Genomic DNA, 17,911 nt, shown 5'->3' on the forward strand with positions numbered 1-17,911 from the left:
AACTTCTGAGCAAGCGACTGAAAATCCAAGCCTACGCACTCAGCTCACATTTTCCTTTGTGAGAACATGAAGGGAGAAGTTGCTGCTGACTTCAGAGTCAATGCTGACAGACGATTTCACATGAAAAAACAACACCCATGTAATACTATAGCTCAGTTTGGGGGCTGCTGGAGTTGACACATCATTCAAGGGATAAACAAGTCTGCTAGCTGTCATACCATTTGGCACAGCGAGGGACTTGAGCCAGTTAAAAACAAAGCCCTGCACAAAGAGGCCTAGGCTTACTTGGAGATTTATTTGAATTCTACGTGTACATTAGTCCATGATTTAAATCGTTTTGTAAAGTTGTGTCATAGAATGCAACTTCGGGAACAGGGAGAGGATGGAGATGAATATGAAGCATGCTACAAATGATTTTACAAATAGACCATCCTGGTAATGTGTAGCACAAACCGCTGGAATTCAGGGGTGGGGAATTGTCCCTGTCACTTTAACCAACTGCTCATATCACCAAAGCTATCCAAAAATCTCCATGGGAAGAACTCTTGCTAAATTTTAGGAGGAGAAAAATTGAAATGGAAAAGAAAACTTTAGATGTTATCATCTATGAATCATGCACCATAATCAATCAATATAATCTCTGCAAGCAAATGGCTACTAAGGAAGGAATCATATTTTTGAATGTCCTCAACCTCTATGCTTTAATGATAACCAAAAAATTATCAACATTGTGCTATTTAACAGCATAACGACTATTGGATTTGGATTGTTAAGGCTCTCTTGCTCTAATATCTTTTAATCTATCGCCTGGATCTCTTGTGACTGCATACTCTTTGAAAGGAGGAGGAGGAAAACAAATACTTTCAATATTTGCCTTCATAGTCTCCCTTTACTGGTCACCTTCACATTCATCTAAAGTACTTCCTCAGAAAACTCCTAAAAGAAAAATAACAATTTCCCACTAATATTACAAAAAAAGATACTTTTTGTAAGTAAATTTTCAATTTTAGAAGGGTTTTAGGTTTACAGAAAAGCTGCTCAGAGAGTACAGTGGGTTCCCTTCTACCCTGGAGCCAGTTTCCTTGTGTTAAGCTCATATGGGTGACACATTTACAACTGATGAACCAATGTTGATGCATTATTATTAACTGAAGTCCAAGCTTTATTTGGATTTCAAGACTTACTCTATTAAAAGAAGTTTGCCCACTGGAAACAGAGCACTGTAACTCTGGGGAGGTGGGGGAATAAATATTTACCTTAACGGGTATGGATTTTGACCTCAACTGCTCATTTTATCTGACCCCATCATCATAGCATTTTTCTACCAATTCAAAACATCACAGGGACAGTAGACCAAAGGACAGAGCACCAGTCTGGAGAAACGTGTTCATGGAGAAGTTTGTCTCAGCCTTAATCCTGTTCTGCCTTAGAAAAACGACTCAACTTTTCTTTGAGCCTAAGTTCTATTTCCTACAAAATGAAGAAATCAAATTATTAATAGGTGATTTCTGAAACTCTTTAGAGCTTGAAATTCTATGATTCTAGAATATCTGAAAACATCTTAATGTTTATGTGGCAAAGGTTTAAATATAAGGTTAGAAGATTGTAATTCTGGCTTTTTTTTTTTGAGTCTCACTCTGTCACCAGGCTGGAGTGCAGTGGTGCAACCTCGACTCACTTCAATCTCTGCCTCCCAGGTTCAAGCGATTCTTCTGCCTCAGCCTCCCCAGTAGCTGGGATAACAGGCACGCACCACCACACCTGGCTAATTATTTTGTATTTTAATAAAGACAAGGTTTCACCATGTTGGCCAGGATGGTCTCGATCACCTGACGGCTTGCTCCGCCCGCCTCGGCCTCCCAAAGAGCTGGGATTATAGCCGGGGGGGTTCTCAATATTCAAATTTGCCTAGAAGAAGTTAATAATACAAAAATGTCTGTTAAGAAGTATCACGTACACAAATGTTTTCACTTAAAGAATGTGGGCCAGGTGCGGTGGTTCACACCTGTAACCTAGCACTTCGGGAGGCTGAGGCGGGTGGATCACTTGAGGTCAGGAGTTCGAGACCAGCCTGGGCAACATGGTGAAACCCTGTCTCTACTAAAATACAAAACTTAGCTGGGCGTGGTGGTGCACGCCTGTAGTCCCAGCTACTCAGGAGGCTGAGGCACGAGAATTACTTGAACCCGGGAGGCAGAGGCTACTGTCAGCTGAGATAGCGCCACTGCACTCCAGCCTGGGCGACAGAGTGAGAACTTGTCTCAAAAAAAAAAACAGAATATGGCTAAAATTTACAAAATTTACAATATAAGTAATAGCACAGGGATAGTCATTCAATATTGACTTTAACATTGTCCCATTCTCTTATAGTCTTCTAAAGACTTCTTATGCCATTTCATTTCTTCTCATAAGTAACCCAGAATAAAATCTAATGTTGATATTTTGTATCCTTTTCTTTAAAGAAGAAAAATAGACTACAAATTCTAGTAAACAAGTTAGTGTAGATTATTCAGCATTGATAAAAATGTGCTAAAGCATCACATCAGAATTTTACCTACAATATAAAAGTCAAGTTTTTATGCCTGACTATAGACAAAGTACCAACATCTTATTGACTCAAGAGTGAAGAACTTTTATAAAGGTAAGGCATATTCAGCATGTACAAAATGTCTTAACACCCAGCAGATGACATCATTACAAAACTAGGAAACTTGAAGGCAAAACAGAAGAAACAACATTTTCACTAACTTAAAGAAAATGTTATATTCAGTTTTCATAAAAAATTTAATGAGCATGTTTATGAAAGTAGAGGTCATATAGGAAGAACATGATGTCGCTGTCCAAAAAAAGGAGCTTGTAACAGTTCAAAGGGAAAATCCCCAGCTCTTTCAAGGCCTGTTCTATGTTCTTAAGGGGAATTATGCATCTGAATTTTTTTTTTTTTGAGAGTCTTGCTTTGTCGCCCAGGTTGGAGTGCAATGACACAATCTTGGTTCACTGTAGCCTCTGCCTCCCAGGTTCCAGCGATTCTCCTGCCTCAGTCTACTGGGTAGCTAGGATTATAGGCACCCACCACCACACCCAGCTAATTTTTGTATTTTTAGTAGAGACAGGGTGTCACCACATTGGCCAGGCTGGTCTCAAACTCCTGACCTCAGGTGATCCGCCCGCCTCGGCCTCCCAAAGTGTTGGGATTACAGGTGTGAGCCACCGCGCCTGGCCGCATTTGAAAATTTTTAAGTGGTATTCACTGGCTGTGGAAATGAAAACATTTTTTCTTTGAGTGAACTCTTTGATGGCATCTCCTTCCTCAAAAAAATTTTAAATATTTGTGTGTGTGTGTGTGTGCAAAATATGCATAAAATATAGTATTCACATGATGTATATATGTGTGTAATATATTACACAATATATTATATATTCACACATAAGATGTACATTTGTATATATACACACATAAAGATGTAACTTTTTCTCATGAACAAACTCAAATATATTCCTAACTCCACAGCACAGCCATATCAGGGTGTACTACTTAATTTCACCCTGCCCGTGCAAGCAAATCCAGTAAACAATACACAAAGAACATTTTTTAAAAGCCCAGTAATAACCATAATGTATAGTCTTATTTGTTCTATTTATTTTTCAAAATGTTTTCCAGTTTGATAGCCTTACCATCTGGGAGGACCACTGAATGAAAAAAGAAAAATTTGTATATTTTGGAAACAGATCTAGGTTCTATTATTTACTAGTTGTATGACATTGGATATGGAATTTTACCTAAAACATGAGGAATAAATCCCTTACAGGGTTGCTGAAAAGGCTAAATATGATCACGTCAAATGCCTGAGTGTCGAGTGCAAGAATGGAGCTCTATGTTTTCATTACTTTTTCCCACTTTTGGTATTCGTCATTTAATTAGTGATGCAAACACTACCGGAAATTGGCTGAATATCTCACGGTATTCTTACTTATCCCTCTTCACTACTATTTATCTTTGTGTTACTCTACAAATCCTCCACAGAAAACAGAGAAAAAACGAAGAATTCACAACTATATCTCAATATAGCACCAAGACTTACTTTTAAAGAAGTTCCTCTTCTAGAGACAAGGCATAAGTTTTAAACAAATACTAAATGTTATTTTATTTTGTTATAATCATTGATTAGTATTTATCTTATGTAAGAAAAGCTGCAATAAGCAATTGCAATATAATAAGTTGTATGTTGAATTAAATATGTTTAGGTAGCAAAGTCACAACTTTGAAACACAACACCTGAGGTCCAGAGATTTTAAAAATAAATTCAAGAAAAATAAGAATTTAACTTATAAATGATTTTTCATAATAAGGGTCAATGAAATAGCATGAAAAGTTGGTATCCACAGACATTCCAAAGTTTTTTATTTTATGAAATTTCTCCAAATAAACTTTTAAATAAAGTAACAAAAAAACTGATCAGAAGAACTTTTTTATTTTAAGCAGTTAGTTTCAAAATGGCCAAAAGAAAAAGAGACAAAATAAACTAAGCGATAAATAAGAAAAACTTTTTAAAAATGTCTTATTGTTATTGACAGCTTCAATAACATACTGGATCTGACCTTGAAGATAGGTCTTTTGAAATTACCCAATCAGTGGGGAAAAAAGCATAAGAATGAAAAAGAATGAAGACAGCCTATAGGAATTTTGGGACACCATTAAGTGAACAAACATTTGCATTATGAGACATCTAGAAGATACAAAAATAGGGACAGAAAGCTTGTTTAATAAAATGATTGCTGAAAACTTCCCAACTCTCAGAAGACGTATGGACATCCAGACACAGGAAGCTCAAAGATCCCCAAATAGGTTCAGCCCAAAGACATCCCCACTGAGGCACATTATAATTAAACTGTCAAAAGTCAAAAACAGAGAATTTTAAAAGCAGCAAAAGAAAAGTACCAAGTGGCATACAAAAGAATGACCATAGATCATCAGCAGACACGTCAGCAGAAACCCTGCAGGCCAGAAAAGAATGGGATGACATGTTGAAAGTGCGTAAGCAAAACTGCCTGCAAAAATGCTATACCCAACAAAGCTGTTCTTCGGAGATGAAGGAGAAATAGTCTTTCCCAAACAAGCAAAAGTGGAAGAAAGTCATCACCACTAGACCTGCCCTACAAGAGATGCTCAAGGAAGTTTTTCAGGTAGAAATGAAAAGACAGTAATTACCAACATGAAAATACATGAAAGTATAAAATTCACTGGTAAAGGTAAATATAAGTAAACTCAGAATATCCCTATACTGTTATGGTGCTCTGTAAATCATGTATCTATCTAGTACAAAGATTAAAATCAAAACAGTCAAAAAATAAAATAGCTACAATAAATTGTTAAGAAATCCATAATATAAAAAATGTAAATTGTGACATCAAAATACAATTTGTGGAGAAAGAGCGTGTTTTGAGTTTTTGTGTGTGACTAAAGTTAAGTTGGTATCAGTATAAAAATGGTCCATTATAACTATAACATGTTTTATGTAAGCCTCATGAAAACCACAAAGCGCAAAAAGATAGCAAATACACAAATGATAAAAAGAAATGAATCAAAACAAGCCATTAAAGAAAATCACCAACTCACAAAGATAAACAAGAGAGGAAGAAAGAAACAAAGGTTTCTTTCTTCTGGTTTCTGGTTATTTTGGTTATTTCTGGTTATTTTCTGGTTTCTGGTTTCTTCAAAGGTTTCTTGTTATTTCTAAAATAACCAGAAAGCAGGCAGGGCATGGTGGCTCACACCTGTAATCCCAGCACTTTGGAGGACCAAGGCAGGTGGAACATGAGGTCAAGAGATCGAAACCATCTTGGCTAACATGGTGAAGCCCCATCTCTACTAAAAATACAAAAAATTAGCCAGGCGTGGTGGCACGTGCCTGTAGTCTCAGCTACCCAGAGGCTGAGACAGGAGAATTGCTTGAACCTGGGAGGCAGAGGTTGCAGTGAGCCAAGATCATGCCACTGCACTCCAGCCTGGGCAACAGAGCGAGACTCCATCTCAAAATAAATAAATAAATAAATATAATAACCAGAAAACAATTAACAAAATGATAGTAGTAAGTCCTTACCCATCAACAATTACTTTGAAAGTAAATTAATTAAATTCTCCAATAAAAAATATAAAGTGGATAAATAAATTTTAAAAACAAGATCCAACTATATCCTGCCTATAAGAGACATAGGTACACCAAAAGCAAAGGGATGGAAGGAGCTATTCCACTCAAGTGGTAACCAAAACAGAGCAGGGGTAGCTAAAACTATATCAGACAGAGAGTCAAAAATTGTCACAAGAGACAGAAAATGTCATTACTTAATAATAAAGGGTATAATTCATCAAGAAGACATAACTATTGTGAATATATATGCACCCAATATCAGAATACCTAACTATATAAAGCAAATAATAATGGACCACTAGTAACCAGAACTACTATGAAGGGAGAAATAGATTGCATTACAATAATAGCAGGGGACTTCACCACACCACTTTCAACAATGGACAGATCAACTAGACAGAAAATTAATGAGGAAATGCTGAAACTGAACTGCACATTAGATAACATGGACCTAACAGATATACACAGAACTTTCCATCCGATAGCAGCAGAATACATACTCTTTTCTAGTACACAGGGAACATTTTCCAGGATAGCCCATATGGTAAGCCACAAAACAAATCTTAACAAATTTAGAAAAATCAAAATAGTATCAAATACTGTTTCTGACCACAATGGTATGAAACTGGAAATCAATAAGAGAGGGAACTTTAGAAACTATAAAAATACATGGAAATTTAAACAACATGCTCTTGAACAACCATGGGTTAACTAAAGGAGAGAAATTAAAAGAGAAATTTAAAAATTTCTAGAGACAACTGAAAATGGATCTATAACATACCAAAACCTGTGGAATATGACAAAGGCAGTACTCAGAAGAAAGTTAATAGCAATAAAGACCTATATCAATACAGAAGAAAGAGCGCAAATACCCTAATGTTGCACCTCAAGGAAGTAAAAAAACAAAAACTAACTAAACTCAAAATTAGAAGAAATGAAATAGTAAAGATCATAGCATAAATAAACAAAAATAGACAAAAAATACAAAAATCAACCAAATGAAGGATTGGGTTTTTGAAAATATAAACAAAATCAACACTCTTTAGCCAGAAAGAAACTCAAATAAAATCAGAGATGAACAAGGAGATATTACAACTGATGCCACAGAAATACAAAGAATTATAAAAGAATATTATGGACAACTACACACCAGGGAGTCCTAGCTGTATAACAGCTCACTCTCACAAGAACTAATCCAGGGTGCCCAATCTTTTGGCTTTCCTGGGCCACATTGGAATAAGAAGAATTGTCTTGGGCCACACATAAAATACCCCAACACCAACAATAGCTAATGCACTACACCAACAACAATAGCTGATGAGCAAAAAAAAAAAAAAAAAAAAACTCATAATATTTTAAGAAAGTTTACAAATTTGTGTCGGCCCGCATTCCAAGCCATCTGGGCCACATGTGGCCTGTGGGCTGTGTGTTGGACAAGCTTGAACTAATTTATTCCTTGACAAACCAATCCAGTCTCCTGAAAGTGAGAATTCGGTACTATAAGAATGGCACCAAGGCTTCATGAGGAATCCACCCCCATGATTCAAACACCTCCCACTGGGCTCCACCACCTACCAACATCACTACACTGGGGATCAAATTTCAATACGAGATTTGATGGAGACAAATCATATCCAAACCATAGCAATCAGTAATCATCAGGGAAATGCAAATTCAAATCACAATGAAATATCACCTCACTCCAGTTAGAATGACTCTTCTCAAAAAGACAAAAGATACCAAGTGTTGCTGAGGATGTGGAGAAAGGAACCCTTACACACACTTTGTGGGAATGTAAATTAGTACAGCCATTATGGAAAACAGTATGAAGTTTCCTCAAAAAATTAAAATAGAACTGTCATATAATCTATCAATCCCACTACTTGGTGTACATTTAAAGGAAATGAAACAACACCTCATTAAGAAATTTGTGCCCACACGTTCCTTGTAGCATTATTCACGATACCCAAGACAAGGAAGCAACATAAGTGTCCATCAAGAGAAGAATAGGTAAAGAAAACGTGGTATATAGAAACAATAGAGTATATTCAGTCATTAAAAAAAAGTGAAATCCTGTCATTTGCAACAACATCCATGAACCTGTAGGACATTATGTTAAATGAAACAAGCTAGACACAGAAAGACAAGTACTGTATGATCTCACTCATATGTGGAATCTAAAAAAGTTTATCTCACAGGAGTAGAGAGTAGAATGGTAGTTACCACAGGCTGAGGAAGAATAGTTCTGGTGTTCTATTGCACGATAGGGTGACTATAGTTGAGTGACAACAGTTAACAAGAATGTATTTTGTATTTAAAAACAGCCAGAAGAGTGGATTTTCAATGTTCTCACTACAAAGAAATAATAAATGCTTGAATCAATGGATTTGCTAATTACCCTAATTTGATCATTACACAATATATACATGTATACATGTATTAAAACATCACATTATACTCTATAAATATGTACAATTACTATGTCAATGAAAATAAAACTTTTAAAAAATTCTTATTGTTAAAAAAAAGCAAGTAAAAATTAAACCATACAGGAAAACACAAAGAAATAGAAACAAATCTAAAATGTCAACACCCAGATCTAACCATTAACATTTTGCTTAAAATCTTTATAGATAAATCTCTATATATTTAGAAGATATATTTAACTTCTTATATATAAGAAGTTTTTAAAATATTCTCATCAGTGAGATCACACTATTTATATTGTCACTTGCCATTTCCACTTACCACGTTTGAGACAATTTCCAAGGTCACTAAATACAGATCTTTAACAGTAGTTTAACACCTCATAGTATTTCACTGTAGCTTATTTAATGTAATTTATATAACTAAGTCATTTTTGTTGGAAATGTTTAGCTTCCCCCATTTTTGCTATTAAAATAATACTGCAATTAACGTCTCTTTGTGGACAACTTTTGGCATGTAATTTCCTAGAAAATGGATTACTAGGCAAAATTTTATACACATGTAACACTTTGGTACATATTTCCAAAAAGACATGTTATAAAATCACATCAATTTACTCTAAGTGTTGGAGAAGAACTCACCCAACAGCCACATACAAGAGTTTTGGCGGGTTAAGTGCATTAGAGTGTTGGATTTGTAGGACGAAGGATGGAGCAATAAGGTTTCATACAGCAATACAAAAGGTTTAACTTGCGCATTTCTTTTTTTTTTTTTTTTAATAAGATGAGCTCTTGCTATGTTGCCCGGATTGGTTGCAAACTCCTGGCCTCAAGTGATCCTCTTGCTTCGGCCTCCCAGAGTGCTGTGATTACAGGTGTGAGCCACCACACTCAGCCTCCATTTCTTGCATATTTCTAAAATACTCAGAGGTCCCAAATAGCTTTTAATTTCTTACTTTTAATAAGTTGACAATTAACTATTATGAGATATCTCATTTTAGCACTAAAAATAAAAACTAAGAGAAGATGAAAATAGAAACTTGAAAAAATACTGAATTTTGTACATCTTTAAAAAATCTATCATTATTATCCTCAGATAAAAGATTTTACATCCATGATGAAAGAACAAGATCATCTTTAAAAAAAAAAAAACTGAGAAGAGAAAGAAATAGAGACATCAGAGAGGAAGAGACTAGCAATAAAATAATTGCAGAAAAACTCCCAGGAGAGACAGACATCAACTTGAAGATGAAACAGATTTATCAAACGCCTGGCATAGTAGGTAAAATAATTCACACCAATGTACATCATGGTAAGATTTTAGAACACCAAGAACAAAGAGAAGTTTTTAAAATATTCTGGAGATTTTTAAAAGGAACACCTACAAAGAACCAGCAAGCAGAAAAAGCTTTGAATTTTTAATAGCAACACTGATACTATCAGACATTGGAGTAATACCTCCAAAAGTCTGAAGGAAAGTAATTTCAGCCTATAGTTCTATATCCAGCCAAACTGCCAATCAACTAGAAATGTAGAAAAACGAATACTTTCTGATGTAATAATTCAAAAATGTTATTTTCCTTTCATTTTTTTCTCAGGATCCAATACTGGAAAGGCAAGGGGAATCTCTAGAATGGTGATCATGGTTGAAGTGGATCCCAGAATGAGTGTTGTCTATCAGGGACACATTAGAGCAGGATGGAAATTTTGTGGCCATAAAGAGAGCACACCTGTGTAGCTACTGTTTCTGCCAGACCAAAAAAAAAAACCCAAAAAGTATGGTGACTATAGATGGAATTCAAAGATAACTACATGACTGAGACTGATTGGTAAGACAATAAAGTGTCCTTAAAAATGGTTACACAGAAACCTCCTACCTCTCTAAACTGACATCCTTGTAAATGCCTTATGATCTCCATATATCAACACACAAGAGAAGATAGATCTGTTTAAATAAGAATTCTACTACATTTATACACATATTTATAAATGCTGAGCATATCTCTGGGTCAATATTAAAGAAGCTGTCTTTAACAATGTTTGTTTTAAGCGGAGATCTGGGTCAATAAGGCAAAGAGGTATGACAAATAATTATTTTCACTTTTTTTTTTTTTTTTTTTTTTTTTTTTTTTTTTTGAGACAGGGTCTGGCTCTGTCACCCAGGCTAGAGTGCAGTGGTACGATCTTGGCTCACTGCAGCCTCAACCTCCCAGGCCCAAGCAATCCTCCCACCTCAGCCTCCCAAGTAGCTGGAACTACAGGTGCATGCCACCACATCTGGCTAATTTTTGTATTTTTTGTAGAGTTGGGGTCTTGCCATGTTGCCCAGGCTGGTCTTGAGCTCCTGGGCTCAAGCAATCTGCCCCGCTTGGCCTCCCATAGTGCTGGGATTACAGGCATGAGCCACCAGACCTAGCCTACTTTTAACATTTACTCTTTTATTTTCCTGAATTTTGTACCATGAACATGTATTAACTTTTTTAAAAACGTTACAACAAAATATTTTGTGTATACTTCAAAACAAGAGGCAGAACCATGCTTACATAAGCATTTGCCATCAAGTAAAAAACAAGTTTAAAATTCCTACTTTCAAAATTATTACGTAGCATTTTTTAATATGTATTAACCAATGCATTAAAAAGCAAGAAAATAATTATCATTATTTGCAGAAAAAAATGATTCTAAATTTAGAAAACCAAAAGAAACCAAAAGCTATTGGAAACCATGAGAAAATTTAGTAAGAGTAAGGTGGCTGATTATAAAATTAACATACAATAATCCATAGCTTTATTAACAAGTATATTTTATCATATCTTATTTTACAGAAGCAACTTATATATTCTCCTTTAAAAGTATTAAATAAGAATATACCTGATAAAAAGTTAATTTTTTCTACTCCCCCAATCCTCATCACAGTCTTATAACCTAGATTGTATTATAATCCCCATTTTATAGATAAAGACCTAAGTATAAATAACAAAACTATGAAAGTATTAGATAAAAACATAGCTGAATCTGTCTTTAACACTTGAGTAAAGTAAAAGCCTTTCTAAGCATGTCACAAATTTTAGAAGCCATAAGAAAGAGTGGTAAATTTTACTACCAGAAATTAAAATTTTCTGTATAAACATGCTATAAAAATATCCAAAATACAAATTATAAATCGAGAAAAGTATTTGTAACATTAATGACAAAAGAATAATGTCCTTTATATACAGAGAACGCTTACAAAACAAATAAAAGGCAAATAACCCAATAGAAAAAATGAGCAAAGAAATGATCAAATCTGAAGCAGAAATAAAAGGACCAACAAAACACACATACATACACACAATGCCCAGTCAGAATCATAATTACAGGATACAAATCAAATGAATGAAATGCTATTTTTTATCCAACAGATTGGCAAAGATTAAGCATTTGATGAAAGCTAATGTTGGCAAAATTTGGAGAAACTGATATCCCCACATACGACTAGTTGAATAAAACTGATACAGCATTTTGAAGGGTGGTTTGGCAATACAAGATAAGAATTGTATATGCATCTACTCTATGACTCATCTATACTGCTTCTAGGAATTTTCCCTAAGGCAGCTATCACAAAAAGGCATAAAAATATATCTGCAAGGATGTTCATAGAAAAATTGAACAAAACTCAGGCCGAGCGCGGTGGCTCACGCCTGTAATCCCAGCACCTTGGGAGGCTGAGGCGGGCAGATCACAAGGTCAGGAGATCGAGACCATCCTGGCTAACAAGGTGAAACCCCGTCTCTACTAAAAATACAAAAAAAAAAAATTAGCCGGGCGCGGTGGCGGGCGCCTGTAGTCCCAGCTACGGGGGAGGCTGAGGCCGGAAAATGGTGTGAACCCGGGAGGCGGAGCTTGCAGTGAGCCTAGACCACGACACTGCACTCCAGCCTGGGCGACAGAGCAAGACTCTGTCTCAAAAAAAAAAAAAGAAAAAGAAAAAGAAAAATTGAACAAAACTCAAAACAACATTAATGTTCTCAGCACTAAACTGATTAAGTATGCTATATCCATACAATGAAATGTTTTGTACCCTTTAAAATTTTAAGTATATGTAGATACAGAACTATGCAAAGATGTCCAAGTTATAGGTTAACTGAATAAAGTAAGTCATAAAATAATACATGTATTGTCTCAAGAGAGTGAATATATATGTATGTGTGTACACACATTTATATATGCACAAACAAATTCTGGAAACATACACAAAAAATGTCAAGAATACTTCTAAAGGTGGAATTGGAAATCGAGAGGGTAAGGCAAGAGATTTACTATTTATTTTGTGCCCCTCTGTGCTGCTTGATTTTGCTATCTCCTATCTTTTGTGCATAAAATCTTAAATCTATGGAGAAAGGAAGAAAAGAAAGAGTTTGAATGTTTTGCAGGATACAGTTTTGCAACAGAATAGCAATTTAATGTACCTTTGTACTCCAGATCGTCACTATTCCCAGACATGCTTCAGCTTTCAAATAAATAATACTAGAAATCCCACCCGCAGGTAACTTGTCTAAGATTACATTTGCCACTAAACCATCCATTAAGATGCAAAAAAAATTACATGAGCCAGTTTGGGCTAATTTCAGAGAGAGGCAGATAGTAAAATCATTTCTGTACTCACTGTTTTTCTGGCCAATATTCAATTTTCATTATTTAGTAGTCTGGCACTCTGGGACTTCATGAAGTACTTGTCTAAATGTAAATATATGGATACTTCTTGATTTAAAAAACAACAAAAACCTTCCTGGCCTCAAGTACTCCTTACAAAGGTTGAATGTTCCCAAACATGGGCAAAAAAATACAAGTCTGTATAAAATCAAAATTCTGATTTGGAGGAGTGATGTCACTAAGATGGTGGGGTAGGAGATACCAGCCTTCATCCCTCCACAACCAACCAAATATAGATGGCTATCCACAGATCAAAATAGCCCCAAAAGGGCTCAAGGGCTCATTAAAGAACCTGCAGCAACATAGTGGAGGAAAAAAATGGAGAATATCCCTATAGAAACGATTGCTAGTGAGACTGGTATAGCTGAGATGCCAGGAAACAGCTGGGAACAAAGAAGAAGGATGGAGGCTACCAATATCACCCATGTGCATGGAACCATCATGGTCCCCAGCAGCCTGCTGTAGACAACATTGGTATCCTTTGCTATTGAGGTAATCAACAGCCATTCCTGTCGGATAACCCCAGAGAGTGAGACTTGGCTGCATATCCCTACCTGCCTCAAGAAGCAGTGCTGTTGAACCAGGAAAAGAGCTGCCACCTCTCCTGAACTCGTGTGTGCCCTGACCCCCCAAGCCTTGACCTCCCCATGAGTGCCCACATTCCAGATCTGGGCTTTATGGTTTCACTGTGCCTGCCCACATCTCAGAACCCAGAGCCATTACCATTGCAAACTTGTTTATACTTTGGGCCCTGAAGCCAAGGTCTCTCTGAGCATGACCATGCTCCAGGTACAAGCTTAGCCACTACAGAGAGCCAGACCCCGCCTCAACCCCAGAGCTACTATAACTCTACACACACCTGTGCTCCCATTCTCAGCTACCTGGTTGCTACACAAACCTCCTTACTCTTACTAACATGGCAGTGGGAATGTCTGCCCCCTGAGCACCAGTGCCATTGCTGCCCTAGATAACAGAGCCACAGGCCCTCCACACATGATCATGCTTCAGGCCTCAGCTCATCAGACATGAGTGCTACCTATCAGATATTAGAGCCACCTTCATTTCAAATGAGCACATAAGGCCAGTGCCAAAACTGATTCCCTCAGGCACAACTTCCCCAGTGGGAGAAAAAGAGATCAAGAGAACCACAGCAGCCATCACCACCAAAAAACCTAATGACTCTTACCACCACTGCAGACATCCACATTGATGGCCAGTGAGGATCCCTCCAATCTTTGTCAATGTCAACCTCAGCTGACAGAGCTGCACAGAAACCATATGGCTATATCCTCACTGGTGCCAGAACTGCTGCACTCTCTACCAGGCAAGTGCCCTTGCACCCTCCATCCCCAGAGGAGAAGATGGTCCCACAGTGAAACTAACCCATAAAGTCTGCAAGAGGTAACTGACTGCTTCACTAAATATACAGACATCAATGTAATCCAACAAGAAACATGAAAAATCGATGAGGTATAACAATATCAAAAGAACACAATGATTTTCCAACAGTTAACCCCAAAGAAATGAAGATACATAAAGTGTCTGATGAATTCAAAATAATATTTTTTTCTTTTTCTTTTTTTTTTTTTTTTTTTTTTTTTTTTTTGAGATGGAGTCTTGCTCTGTCACCCAGGCTGGAGTGCAGTGGCACCATCTTGGCTCACTGCAACCTCCGCCTCCTGGTTTCAAGCAATTCTTCTGCCTCAGCCTCCTGATTTTCTAGGATTACAGGTGCCCACCACCATGCCTGGCTAATTTTTGTATTTTTAGTAGAGACAGGGTTTCACCATGTTAGCCAGGCTGGTCTTGAACTCCTGACCTCAAGTGATCCACCCGCCTCAGCCTCCCAAAGTGCTGGGATTACAGGCATGAGCCACTGCACCTGGCCAAAATAATTATTTTTAAAGAAGCTCAGCAAGCTTTAAGAAAATGCAAAGAAACAATTTAACAAAATCAGAAAAGAAATAACTAATGAAAATTAGTACAATGAATGCAATGAGATTTAGCTTCAGAATTTCTATTTTTAAAAGGCTGGGCTCAGTGGCTCATGTCTATAATTCTAGCACTTTGGGAGGCTGAGGTGGGAAGATTGCTTAAGGCCAGGAGTTCAAGACCAGCCTGGGCAACATGGTGAGATGCTGTCTCTACAAAAAAAAAAAAAAACTGTAAGTAGCCAGGCATGGTGGTACATGCCTATAGTCCCAGCTACTCAGAATGCTGATGTGGAAGAATTGCTTGAGCCCAGGAGTCTTAGGCCACAGTGAGCTATAATTACACCACTGGGCTCCAGCTGGGCAACAGAGTGAGACCCTGTTTTAAAAAAATAAATAAAAAGGTAAATTGTGACATCAGATTCTAAATGTTAGAATCATTTAGCATGGGGAGGAGGGGTAAAAGTATAAGGTTTTTTGTATGATCAAAGGCAAGTTGCTATCAGCTTAAAATAGTCTATTATAATTATAAGACGTTTTATGTAAGCTTCATGGTAACCACAAAGCAAAAACCAATAAAAGATACACAAAAGGTGAAAAGTAAGGAATCAAAGCATACCACTAGAGAAAATTATTTAATCATGAAGGAAGGCAGCAAAAGAGGAAAAAGGAAATGAAGGATCTACAAAACAACCAGAAAACAATTAGCAAAATAGCAGTAGTAAGTCCTTACCTATCAATTATTACCTTAAATGTAAATGGATAAAATTCTCCAATCAAAAGATTGGATTAATTTAAAAAAAACAAGACTCAACTATACACTGCTTACAAGAGACTCACTTCACTTCACATTTCATGACACAAATAGACTGGATGTGGTGGCTCACACCTATAATCCCAGAATTTTAGGAGGCCCAGATAGGAGGATCTCTTGAAGCCAGGAGTTTGAGACCAACCTGGGCAAAATAGCAAGACTCCGTCTCTCCAAAGAAAAAAAAAATTGCCAGGCATGGTGGTATGCAACTGTAGTCCCAGCTACACAAGAGACTGAGGTATGAGAGGATCACTTGAGCCCAGGAGTTTGAGGCTGTAGGGGTAGGGAGCTATGATCACACCGCTGCACTCCAGCCTGGGTGACAGGGCAAGACCTTGGTTTTTTTGTTTTTTGTTTTTTGTTTTTTTAAAAATGACACTCATAGATTGAACATAAAAGTATGGAAAAATTTTCATGCAAGTAGAAACCAAAAGAGAGCACAGATACCTATACTTACATGATGTAAATAGACTTTAAGTCAAAAGTATGAAAATAGACAAAGATGGATATTATATAATGACAAAAGGATTAATTCATCAAGAAGATATAACAATTATAAATATATATGCACTCAACATCAGAGCACCTAAATATATAAAGCAAAAGTTGATAGATCTGAGGAGAGAGATAGACTGCAATACAATAATAGTAGCGGTCTTTAATACTCTACTTTTAACAATGAACATTAGATAGAAACCCAAAAAGAAAACATTGGACTTCAACTACACATTAGACCACATGGACCTAACATTCAGACAGAGAACATTTCATCCAACATGAGCAGAACACATATTATTCTCAAGTTCACACAGAATATTCTCCAGGATAGGTCATATGTTAGGCCACAAAACAAACCTTTAAAAATCTAAAAAGATTAAAATTATATTAAGTATTTTTTTCTGACCACAGTGGTATAAAACTAGGAGTCAATAATAGATGGAATTTTAGAAAATTCACAAATATGTGAAAATTAAACAACATACTTCTAAACTATGAAGGGGTTAAAGAAGAAATTACAAGAAAACTTTAAAAATATCTTGAGACAAAAAATGGAAATACAACAAAATTCATGGGATGCAGCAAAAGTAGTTCTAAGAGGGAAGTTTATAGCAATAAATGCTTACATCAAAAAAAGAAAAAAGATCCCAAATAAACAATCTGATATTACACCTCAAAGAACTAGAAAAGGAAGAACAAACTAAGCCTAAAGTTGATAGAAGGAAATAATAAAAAAAGAGCAAAAATAAATAAAATAGAGACTAGAAAAACAATAAATGAAATGAGTGGTTTTTTGAAAAGATAAAATCAACAAACCTTTAGCCAGGCTGAAAAAAAGAGAAGACTCAAATAAATAAAATTAAAAACAGACGAGGAGACATTACAACTGATACCACAGAATTACAAAGGATCATAAGAGACTGTTATGAACAATTATATGCCAACAAATTGGAAAACCTAGAAGAAATAGATACATTCCTAGACACATAGAACCTGCCAAGACACAATCATGAAGAAATAGAAAACTTGAACAGAAAAATAGTGAGTAAATAGATTGAATTAGTAAATAATAAGTTTCCTATCAAAGAAAAGCCCAGGACCTGATGCCATCACTGCTGCATGTTTTATTTATTTATTTATTTATTTATTTTGAGACAGAGTCTTGCTCTGTCATTCAGGCTGGAGTGCAATGGCGTGATCTCAGCTCACTGCAACCTCTGCCTCCCGGGTTCAAGTGATTCTCCTGCCTCAGCCTCCCACGTAGCTGGGATTACAGGTGTCTGCCACCATGCCAAGCTAATTTTTGTATTTTTAGTAGAGACGGGGTTTCACCAGGTTGGCCAGGCTGGTCTCAAAATCCTGACCTCAGGTGATCCACCCATCTCGGCCTCCCAAAGTGCT

Source organism: Pan troglodytes, chromosome 10, assembly GCF_028858775.2.
Source record: "Pan troglodytes isolate AG18354 chromosome 10, NHGRI_mPanTro3-v2.0_pri, whole genome shotgun sequence".
NCBI classification, from domain to species: domain Eukaryota; kingdom Metazoa; phylum Chordata; class Mammalia; order Primates; family Hominidae; genus Pan; species Pan troglodytes.